Raw genomic sequence first — 12,898 nt, forward strand, 5'->3', positions numbered from 1 at the left:
AGATTTGGTCGTAAAGGCAAATTGAGTCTGAGATTTATTAGGCCGTATGAGATTATAGAGCATATCAGGCCAGTTGCTTACAGATTGTTGTTACCATCGGAGTTGGAAAAGATCCATAATGTATTTCATGTTTCGATGCTTCGACGATACCGATCCAACCCATCACATGTGATTTCTCCCACCGAGGTTGAAATTCGATCTGATATGACCTACGAGGAAGAACCGATTCGAATTTTAGATCGGAAAGTGAAAGAATTGCGGAATAAGAAAATTTCTTTAGTAAAATTCTTATGGCATCGACAAGGGGTTGAAGAAGCTACGTGGGAGCCCAAAGATTCTATGAGAGAACGATACCCAAACCTATTTGCCGGTAAGATTTTCGGGGACGAAAATCCCTAAGGGGGGAGAGTTGTAACAGCCCGGTTTAGACCCAAGTCTGACAGTAGTTTTGGGACCACAAATTCGAGTCAAAAAATATTTTAATATTATTTCCCATGCTTATAGTATGTGAATTGACATGTGTGAAATTTTCGTGAATAAATTTTATCGTTTGTGTGCCGATTTGTGAAAAATAACTTAATCGCATAAAATACAAAAGTGGCTAGCTATTTGTTAAAGTGTTTTATTGTTATGGATTTTATAATGTGGGGTCCTTATGTTGATATTATACCATTAGAATCATGAGTGGACTTTTATGGACATGCATATTTAATTATTAAAGCTATATCATTAAGGTTAATATGGTAAATGTATAATAAAATATAATTTAATTAAATAAAACACAACATGGCCATGCATTCTTCTTTGTTTTTGCTGAAACTTGAAGAAGAAAGGGAGTCATTTTTGTTGTTTAGAATCAACACTTTGAAGCTTTAAATTTGGTATGTCATTTGCCCAATTTTTAATAATTTTTACGTTTTTGTAATCATTGCTTTGAGTACTACAAAACCCATGCTCTAATTTTTGAATTTGATGATGATTTTTTATTTTTCTGTTGATGATAGCTTGTGATTTTTTTTATTTGATGATAGAAAATAAAAGATATGTGATAGATTATATTGTTTTGTCTTTGGATTTTTAATGAATTTGAGAAATTTGGGCTAAATTGTGAAAATAAATTTTTGAGGGACTAAAATGTGAAATAAATGAAATACATGGACTGGTATGAACATGAGGAAGGTTCAACCTACGCATGGTGTGTGCAAATTTTGCATGTTTTGTGTTTTGTGCAAATTGGACTAAATTGTAAAAAGTGCAAAATGTTAGGGGGAAATGGTAATTTGCTCATTTATGTGTTTTTGGATTAATTGAATAGAATGATGTTTGAATTAGTTTAATTTGAATATTTTTAGATGAAGAACTAAAGAAATTGGATTTAGATCGGGGGGAAACAAAAATAATCGAATAGTCGTTTATTTCCGTCTATCGATATCCGAGGTAAGTGTATAAGCATATAAATGTTTTTTTTAATTTCGAATATATGAAATTTTATATTCTGAATTAAATTTTATGAATATAATTTGTACTGGCCGAAAGTCCCGTATGAACCTTAAGAATATCTAGGATACGTATGTCATGACATAGGATTCTATTATGTATTGTCGTGTAAGACCACGTCTGGGACATTGGCATCGACTTGTGATTTACGTGTAAGACCCTGTTTGGGACAGTGGCATCGATATGTGCTTACATGTAAGACCACATCTGGGACGATAGCGTTGTACGAAACGTTCAATTTTTTGAGTATCCTTTTTAATTCCGAAAGATTCAATGGGCTATAATAACTTAGGATCGAGTATAAAAATTCATATTAGAAAGGCTCAAGTATGTATTTATTCGAGTTATAAAAATATGGTGAGTTGAATGTATGACTTGATGATTTCGTATCATATATTAATGTGAATTATGTGTATGTATATGTGAACATATATATTCAGCCAAATGATGTTTATTTTATGGTGAGTTGAATGTATGACTTGATGATTTCGTATCATATATTAATGTGAATTATGTGTATGTATATGTGAACATATATATTCAGCCAAATGATGTTTATTTTTATTATTGTAGAAGCAAAGGTTGATTATGCTAATGGTTCATTATGCATTCGGCCTATGTAAAAAGAAATGATGCAAATTATATATGTTTGATATATGAAATTATGAATTGGAAATATATATATATGAAATTATGATGGCTTATTATTGTTTATTTAGACTAAATTATGTATAAGATTAAATGTCTCATTTGCTTATGACTTACTAAGCTGTAGAAGCTTAATGTGTGTATGTTTGTTCTTTGTTTTATAGATTTTGAAAGTTGGTTACGAGCTCAGGGATCGTTAAGGAAGTCCGTCACACTATCGACCTCTATCTCGGTATTTTGAAAGTTCTAAATTTTGAACATATGGCATGTATAGGCTAGTACTTGTCTTGGTTGATTTTGAAATTGTAAATATAAAGCCATGCGAAAATGGCTAGAAATGATGTTTATGTTTTTTTTTGTATGTTCGGTCATGGTATATGTTCATGTTGGAAAAATTTATGCTTCATGATATATATATTTGTGGTAGGATTTGAAAATGTGGATTGTTATGATTCAATTCAAGTCCTATTCGGTGTCTATATGTGTCCAATTTTGGTAAAAAAATTCTATCCAATTTGGTATTTATATGCTGCCCAATTTGGTGTCTATATGCTGTCCAATTTTGATGTAAAATTGCTGTCCAATTTTATATATATATATATGCTGCCCAATTTGGTGTATAAATGCTGTCCAATTTTTGTGTATAAGAGTTGTCCAAACAGGGTAGATTACCTATGTTGTAATATGTAGTATAGTTAGTAAATTGAAATGAAATAAATGTGTACGAATAGATGTTTTGATCTATGCTTGGTTTATGATATATATAACCAAATATGTTTGGAAATGTTTTAAGAATTTGAATGATATCAAATTTTGATTAGGTAAATGATAAAGATATGGTTGAATTTTGAAACATGGTTGGTATATGTAATTTGATTAATGATGCATGTTTGATTTTAATTGGTTATGTGCTTATATATATTTATATATATATGAGATGACTTATCGAGCGAGTGAATGAATGTTATTTGAATTTGATCAAAATAAATAAATAAATAAAATTTTGTGATTGAGTTAGTCTAATTTATGAATAAATTATAAAATGAAAGACAGTTCTGAGTTGGGTTTTGATCGGTAATGCCTCATAACTTTAATCCGGCGACGGGCACGGGTTCGGGGTGTTACATTGTGCTTCTTTCAACAGTTTGAATTAGAAAAATTATCAACTTTTATAAGACGACAGGAATTTAATAAAACCCAAAACAAAAATTTACACGGTCTAATCGAAAACACGGTAAAGTAATGCACTAGGTAGGTAACTATGAAAGAGAGGTGGTGCACTTGGCACACTTAAATAACAAGTCTTTCAAAGAACCAATCTTAGACATACACTCTCATATTGTTTTTTTAATTCACCGTTGACAAATTTCTTTTCCTTTAATGTCACAAATTTGAAGCTACAACTTCATTTAAAGCCACAATTAATGTCACAATAAATAGAAAATTTAATTTCTAATTTATATTTCCCTTTGACTTTGTTAAACGGTAGAATTAAAATTCTGAAACATAATTAAAATCAATTCTGTTGAATGACAATATTAAATCCTGAAACAGAATTATTTAATTAAATATTGTCTGGAAACAAAATCAAAATAAAACCTGTTAAGCGGCGGGAATAAATCCCGAAACAGAATTATTTGATTAAGTATTCTTTTAGAAACAAAATCAAGATAGAATAAAATCTATTAAACGGCGGGAATAAATCTTAAAACAAATTATACAATTTAATTCTAATTTGGAAACCAAATTAAAATCGAATAAAATCTTTTAAACTGCAAGAATAAATCCTGAAACAAATTCTATTTAATTTTAATATTTGTTTGGAAATAAAAACAAAATAGAGAATAAAATCTATTGAACGGCGGGGAAAAAATCCCAAAACAGATTTTATTTAATTTAAAATTTTATTTTTAAATAAAAATATTTTTTTTCTTTCCTTTTCACCTTGGTGTCTCGTTTGTCTCGGATTAGAGAATTGCAAAAAATAATAGGCTCTGTCTTAATATTGTTAGACAAAACACGTTAGCGAACAAAAATATATAAATATAAATAAAAGAATATTTATATATAATAAAATAAATTGAATAATTTATATTTAAATTATCGGATATAAAAAGCCAATAAATAACCTAACAAAAAGCAAAAATCACAAAGAAGAAATGAGTTTTACTAGATGTTGAGGCTTGTTTTACACAGTTTCCTTAAGACCGATTCGGCCACTCCTACAGTACTTGGAGAAACGTTGATCGAATGTCTCCTAGGATACAACACGATGATCAAAGTAGTAGCACCTTTGCAGTGATCAACGAACAAACGATGTCTTTTTCTATCAGTGAACGTTGGAAAATATGGAGAGGAAAAGAGAAGAATTTTGGAGAGAAAATAATCTCGGTGTGAGAGATTGATTAAGCGTTTAAAAATCCTTTAGAATTCAAAGCCTTTTTTAGGCATTCAGGGTGGTGGAATTTTTGGAAATTTCTACAAAATCTGCCATTAAATGAGCCAACAAATAAATTTCATTAAAAATTAAATAAATTTTATTTGAATCAAATAAAATAAGATAAATGTCCTTTTATAAATAAATTTTGTCTGCTGACGAAAAATATTTTCGTGTTAAGCTAAAATATCCGCAGTCCCCTTTTGGGCTTGACCAGTCCGAACATTTCGCGTCGCCCACGTCGTCTAATTCCACCCCAACCCCAACAGGTTTGGACCTGCTCCCCCCTGCGCGCGAGGCAGGGTTCCAAGCTTAGTCATTCGATCACCATTTAAAAGGGTTCCCTTATATATATGCATCTCACACTTGGTATTTAACCAATGTGGGATCTAAGCTTTTACTTTTCCTCAATAAATATTTCCAAGTAGCTTACTTTGAGCTTCAATTTCTCATTCATCACTCAACCATTTTGAGTATATAATATACAGTTGTAAAGGTCTTATGAAGTAAAATATGAAACCATAATTTTATTATTCAACTCTCCACCTTTACCTATTGAGAATATGCCTCAAAGTTCCCATAAATTAAAATTTTTCCAACAACCCCCCAGATGAATGAAAATTAATAGTTTTATCGAAAAATATTAACTCCATGTAGTGATAGAATCTACGATCGAAACTTGCAAAGGATTGGTAGGTATCTACCATTGAACCTTCCCTTGTGAAAGTATATTTACTTTACTAGCTGACCCGTAGACGTGATGTCTTTGAACTATTCTGTCGTTTGTGTAAACGATGATATACCTCACACAACTACCTCCCTAGCAAGATTTTGGTTATCATGGGTATGTTCATACACCCATGAACATCTCCTGATTCAAAAGAGTTTAAGAGAACTATACCCCAATAGTCTCCTTGAAGTGGTCGTACTTCACTTTCACATAGGTGACTTATGTTGTTTGGCTCACCAAAACACACAACGGTCATTAAGAGCATTGTTTAACCTATCTCATTTTCAATCACTATTTACATTATAGGAATGGACTTAGGATAAGAACCCCCACAGTGACCTCACATGGTTTATGCAATTAGGTTGTCCATTTGAACCTAGATCTCGGAATCTCTAGTCAACTAGGTAGGGTTTTCCTTCACATAGCGCCTTTTATTTTCATGGGCTTTAGTCTCATTCCTTTCGATGTTTTATTAACATGACCTCGATTTAAGCCTTTAGTTAGCGGATCTGCAATGTTATCTTTTGATTTTAAAAAATCAATAGAGATAACTCCATTTGAGATCAGTTGTTTAATGGTATTATGTTGACGACACATATGTCTCGACTTATCATTACACATTACTTTAGTAAGACACACCTGCACTTTCAAGTGGTTTTAGGATGGTTTTATTCCTTTCCATAATTCATATGGTGTTTTGTCCCTTTTGTAACACCCCTAACTCATATCCATTGCCGGAACAGGGTTACAGAGTACTACCAAACAAACGGAATAGTAAATCATTCAATTCATACATCTATGCAAACATAAATTAATTTTATTCAAATACATTCATAACATCCCTTAATCGAGCCCTCGAAGCCCTAAGAATACAACAGAATCAATCCGAGACTGAATCAGAAACATTTGGAAAGTTTAGGAAAAAGTTGAAAAAGTTGGACTGTAGGGGTCGCATGGCAGTGTGGCCAAGCCGTGTGACTCACACGGTTGAGACACACCCGTGTCTCAGGCCATGTAACAATCGAAATAGGGACACACGGCCGTGTCCTAGCCTGTGTCCGTGCTCGTGTAACTCTCTGACTTGGGTCACACGACCAAGCCACACGCCTGTCTGCCAGGCCGTGTAACTCTCGAAATGGCCTCACACGCCCATGTGCCAAGCCATGTGCTAGGCCGTGTAACTACCTGACCTATAACTCTTTAAAACCTACAAGGGACACACGGCTGTGTCTCATGGCCGTGTGTCACACACGGCTAAGACACACGTCCGTGTCTTAGACCGTGTGGACAAGAAAATGGTCAAAATCAAGTCATTCCTTTCACCCTTCTCAAGCATAAGCCTAAGTACATTTGCACACATGACCAAAGCTTCAAAACATGCTTAAAACTTGCATAAAATGGCACATACAATAGACTAATATTCCATACAACCAATATGTCATTTACGCACCTCAAACATATACATTAAACATACCTAAACATATGCATTTTTAACCATTCATCAACTAATTCATTTCCAACCATACCATTTTAGATTCAATACCATATCTTAGCTATACTATACTCAATTCATAGCATCCTAATTTGGTTATCTTAACATGCATTACATAAGTACTTAATACATATTTTTAAGATATCAAAAGTACCAAAAAGGGGACATCAAAGCAACTTACACAACTAAGTTTATACTTAACTTTTTACATATCCAAAACATAAATATCAACATTCAAACCCACTACATGCCATATAATCTCAAATAAACGTTCCAAAAACTACCGAATTAAGCTGGATAATATGACTTCAGTACAGATCCGATCGTCCAACCTTCCAAGTATCTACAAAATCAAATATTTAAAACTAGTAAGCTCAATGAAGCTTAGTAAGTTTGACGTACTAAAACAATAAATCTTACCGAAGTATAACAATTCAGAAAGTAATAACAGCCATGAAAGTATCATGCCATCCACAATCCCAATTGGTAAATCATAAACGATCAATTCAAAGCTCAAATGTATATAGATTTCATCAAAATTACTCAACAACTTACCTTATCGAGATTTGCAATCCGAAGAATGACTTACGGATAAGAGTACATCATCAGATCAACTAAAACACACCAGATGCTGACACGAGCCAATCCCTCCAAAACACACCAATGCTCATAAGAGCTAGTCCAACCAAAACACACCAAAAAAAGTATAACACGAGAGTTCATAACAAATGTTGAACCTCAGTTTACTCTAGTAATATATATATCCCTCCAATACCATCTCCACTCCAAACCCCCGTAACACACCAAATCACGATTGTACTATATCCCGCGTTCAATCCAAATTGAGAATTTAAGTAAACATTATATTTCAAATAATCATTCATTATTAGTAGTTAATATATATGCATATCTTGTACCATGTTATTCTACTCAAAATTTCTTATAGATATTAAATCCTAAACCGTACGAACTTACTTGGACTAAATTGTAATAGTTGCAAAAGTTTAGGGACTATTCCGTTATCTTTCCTTTTCCACGAGTATCTACGGGATCTTGATCTAAAATATAAAATTCTTCAATTATCAGCTTACATTTCACATTCCAATCCATTTTACATTTAATACCCTTTTATTTTTCAAATTCACACAGTTACCCTAAACTTTTATAATTTTTGCAATTTAGTCACTTAACCCGAAATTCATCAAATTAACCATTTTTCTCAAATCAAAATTCTATCCAAATATACTAGGCCCTTAAACAGTCCCTAATGAACATTAAATTCACTATCAAACCATAAAATTTTAACATTTTTACAATTTAATCCTAAAATAAAATATCTAACAAAAATCACTTTACAAATTCAACAAAAAAACATAATCAAAGCTCCAAATACATGGTATTCATAAAAAATCAATATTCATCAATGGCAACTTCCAAAATTTTTAACAAAACCAAAAACGAAGGTACGAGCTAGCTGGACCTAGTTGCAACGATCTCAAAAACATAAAAATTACAAGAAAACGGTTCAATTTCCTTACCATGCAAGGACAAAAGATGAAAAAATATTCCTAAGTCATCAATGGTGAGGTTTGGCCAAGAAGAAGAGAAAACGAGAAAAAAATAAAGCTTTTATTTCAATTTGTTTCATTAATTTTTGAATAATTTACAAAATTGTCACTAAACCTATTTTCTTTAATTTTTTCTTATTGTTTTATTGTCCTTCCATTTAAATAATTAAGCTATTAAATACCTAAATACAATAATTACTAATTTTGGCACCTTTTAAAATTAGTCATTTTTCTTTAATTAACTATCTAAACGTTAATATTTCCAAACCAATTTTTAATACGACTTTAGTGACTCCATAAATATTCTAAAAATAATATTTACGAGTCCACGTGACAAAAATTTGTGGTCCCGAACCACTGTTTTATCACCGCTGAAAATCGACATGTTACACCTTTTTTTGCGGGGCACCTTATTTAAAAGGTAATTAGTTGATAGAGAAGTCCCCCCCCCCACATTTCCTATGATAACCCATAGCTTTCTAGTAAGGCATTCATCATTTCGCTTAGAGTCTGATTTTTCGTTCGACTACTCCATTTGATTGAAGAGAGTATGGTGGTGTCACTTCATAAATAATACCATGTTGTGCATAGTATTCACCAAATGATTCAAGATATTCACCACCACGATTACTTCTTACCATCTTAATCTTTTAATTAAGTTGGTTTTCAACTTCCTGCATATACAGAATAAATTTCTTTATAGCTTCGTCTTTGCTCTTAAGCAAATACATGTAGCAGTAATTTGTGTTGTCGTCAATGAAGGTAATAAAAAACATTTATTCCTTCTTCTAGTTTGAACAAACTTTAAGTCACAAATATCGCTATGTATTAAATCAAGTGGTTCTTGTGCTTCTTTCAACAGTTTGAATTAGAAAAATTATCAACTTTTGTTAGACGACATGAATTTAATAAAACTCGAAACAAAAGTTTAACGGTGTAATCGAAAACACAATAAAGCAATGCACCAGGAGGTAACCCTGAAAGAGAGGTGGTTCACTTGACACGCTTAAATACCAATAGCACGTTTGGTTCGCTGTATTGGAATAGAGGTGTAATGGAATAGATGCGTAATGGAATAGAGGCATAATAGGTAATTCTTTTGTTTGGTTAAATGGAATGGAATAGAGGCGTAATGGTATTATTGTGTTTGGTTGAATGTAATAGAGGTGTAATAGCATAAGGAAAAAAGCTAAAATGACTAGAATACCCTTAGTGAAAATTTTTTTAGGTAGATGATTATTGTTATTGTTATTAAATTTTAATAAGATTATTAATATAAATAATAAATAATTTAATCATATTTTAACATAATTATTATTAAATATAATTTAATAAAAATATATAATTTAATAAAATATATGAATTTACTAAAATCATAATATATGATACTATATAATATAATTTGAAATAATTATTATTAAATATATTTTAATTAAAATATATAATTTAATAAAATTCTTAATAATCAATATTCTTATATGAATTTACTAAAATCATAATATATAATACTATAAACTATAATTTAAAATAATTATTATTAAATATTTTTTATAATCTACTTTATTATTTTTAAACTGCAATACATATTTATCATTAGTGAAACAAATAATTTAATTATTCTACAATAAAAAAAATTAGCAGTAATAAAATAACTTGAGAATTATATTTTGTATAAACATAATTTTCATATATTAACAAAATGTTAGATGAAAATGAAATTCTACATCATAATCCATATGTTATACAGTTTTATAACATCAAAAAGTTTGAACATTGTAGTGACATACCATCCCAAATATTACAAACAGAAAAAGTTACGAAAATATCATCAACAGAACCATTATTTTTAATGGTCAGCAAGAAATCTTCTAACACATTCCAACCGCACATCAGAAGGTAAACTAAAAAAAACTAGCATTTGAGTTGGATGATCTAGAGTCAGTAATGGGATTACATCAAGTGTCTTCATGTTCTCTTGAATCTGAATGCAGAAAAAAATTGCAGTTTAGTTTAAGTATTAAGAGTAGCAGCAGTGTAAATATTCAAATCCTAATGCAACCCTTAAAAAGCTAAGTTTAAAAAACTTATACACTTGAAACCTTTGTTGCTTGCAAACAACTATAAATCCCAAATTAATTTATAATCCTTTCATTAAATAACCCATATTTCATTGTCATCATCCAGTATGCCTATATCAAACATATATTGACACTTCCACACATGCATAATTAGAAAACAGCCAAATTTTATACTACTGCACTACCAAAACAGCCAATCATGTCACCTTTTGCCAAGTATGCAAACAACTATAATCCCAGATTAATTTATAACCCTTTAATTAAATTACCCATATTTCATTGTCATCGGCTAGTTTGTCCCTATATCAAACATATATTGACACTTCAAGCACATGTATATGCAGCAAATAGCCCAGTTTTATAATATTGCACTACTAAAAAATGTGTAAATTTGCTTCCATGAAGCATATCATAGCCAAGCAAATTCATTGCATCCATACAGTGGTCCAAACAAAATATGAAACAAAAAGATTAGAGATACATAAAATAATAACCTGAGATTCCTTTGTAGCAGCAGTAATAACCGAAGATACGTTAGGATTTGCAGCACACCATGCGATTGCAAGTTGAGCTAATGGTATACCAAGTTCATCAGCAATTGGCTTCAGTCCATTAACTTTCCTCAACATATCATCAATTAGTGATCGGTTAGCAAGATTCTACACAAGAAAACAACATAGCTTAGTTGCTTACTCATGGCATATAGGGAAGGATTTTCAGATTAGTCTCATAGAAATAATTAACATATGCTACAACAGAGACCAGAGATTTATCAGATTAGTCCACTATACAGTTGAGTTTTTGATCTTTTTGTTTTGTTTTCAGATACAGACACCAGAGATGTATCAACTGTAAACGTGCAAGAAATTATATTTATTACAAGCACATATGCATAAAAAAGATGTTAGATTCGTAAGAAGCACAAAACATAGTGAACCATAGCCTAAAATCAATCACATTGAAAAGAATATATCCTTACGAGGAAAAAGGAACCTAGAAGACTACAAACGGTTATGCTCAACACTTAAAATTGAGACAAAAAGATCAATAAAGCATACAAAATCAAAAGTAACAAATCAAATGTGAAGTGATTCTTACTTTGAAATTTTCCAAAGCAAACCGACTGTCAGGTGGTATATTTCCTTTGTTGTATTTTCCAGTAAGCACTCCAGAAGCAAGCGGACTCCAACCTCTCAGCTACTCCCCATGCTTCCGTAATCTGTTGTGCAGACCACTCACTTGTCCCCCAATAAAATGCCCACCCTTATCAATCACATAATTCATTGCCCTCACAGTCTCCTCAATTGGAGTCTGTGTGTCTGGCCTGTAACCAAATATCAAAGTAATGCATTCATGTCAAGTTTCCTGAAAAAGAAAACTCCTAGAACTTAATACTCCCAAAATTGATCAGAGAAATTATCCAAACGAAAACAAGACTTCAATCCACAAAGAATCGTAAAATAGCCTTACATTGTTACATATGATAGATTATACACTACTCCACATGTAAAACATTCAACTAAATGGTTACATGGTACTTTTGCCTCAACTAAACCTATATCCAAAACCACACATTAGAATTTCTCGACAAACAAGCCATAATAAGACCCAGAAATACTGAAAATCGAACATCTTGAAGATTATAGATGCTACTTTTTAAGTAACTTCAGATCAAAACTAAAATCCAAAAATCAAGTGACTTTAGATCAAAATTAAAATCCAAGAAAAGAGAAACAGCATAAAACAAATATTCAAACAAAAGCAAGAAAAGTTGTATAAAATGAATTGATCTAATGAAACAGAAACTCCAAAAATGAGAATGCAATAGATCAGAAGTTCTCCGCAGTTGTCAAGATTATTAATCAGCTGTTCATTTTTAATGCATGGACAGTATCCTCAGAGAGCATTTCACAATTAAAACTCCTGCTTGGCCACGACAAAACAGAAAGTTCAGCCACAGAACTTCTTGCTTAGAAATTAAAATCCACCATGTAATTACGACATTATAAACTCAATCATACTTTATCATTATATAACGGCTTCACCACACATGAAGTTTGAATGGCGAAATAAAGGGGAAAAAAATAGAAGCCTAATCCACGCAGTTTTAACTTTCTACTCCAAACTAGAGTTATTTCAACAGACAACTGAAGGATACAAGATAGAATGATAATGCAGGAGAATTGATAATTTATCCCCAAAAAAACCCTAATTTCAACAGACAAAACCCACCATAGTTGAAGAACACAAATCTGTTTTTTGTCGACAAAACAATCATAAGGAAGAAAATTAAAAATCCAAATTAAGTAAAAAAAAGAGAAGAAGCACTTGCCGCTTCTGTTGATGTTGGCGAAAGATGCCAAGATGCCAAGATGAAAGTCGGCGAAAGATCTGAGCGGGTAGAGGTTTGGTTCGGTGGCAACTTCTGTTGATGTTGGGAGGGAGATG

General features: G+C 31.6%; 1 long non-coding RNA gene across 1 annotated transcript; it reads right to left on the minus strand.

Annotated features, from left to right (window-relative positions):
* Positions 1-10,243: 10,243 nt before the first annotated feature.
* Positions 10,244-11,817, minus strand: LOC107900565 (uncharacterized). The gene is made up of 3 exons (XR_005915046.1): positions 11,549-11,817; positions 10,945-11,109; positions 10,244-10,353 (listed from the first exon to the last, which is right to left on the minus strand). It is a non-coding gene; the product is annotated as an uncharacterized lncRNA (long non-coding RNA).
* Positions 11,818-12,898: the final 1,081 nt, after the last annotated feature.

The sequence above is a fragment of the Gossypium hirsutum genome, chromosome D06 (assembly GCF_007990345.1).
Source record: "Gossypium hirsutum isolate 1008001.06 chromosome D06, Gossypium_hirsutum_v2.1, whole genome shotgun sequence".
NCBI classification, from domain to species: domain Eukaryota; kingdom Viridiplantae; phylum Streptophyta; class Magnoliopsida; order Malvales; family Malvaceae; genus Gossypium; species Gossypium hirsutum.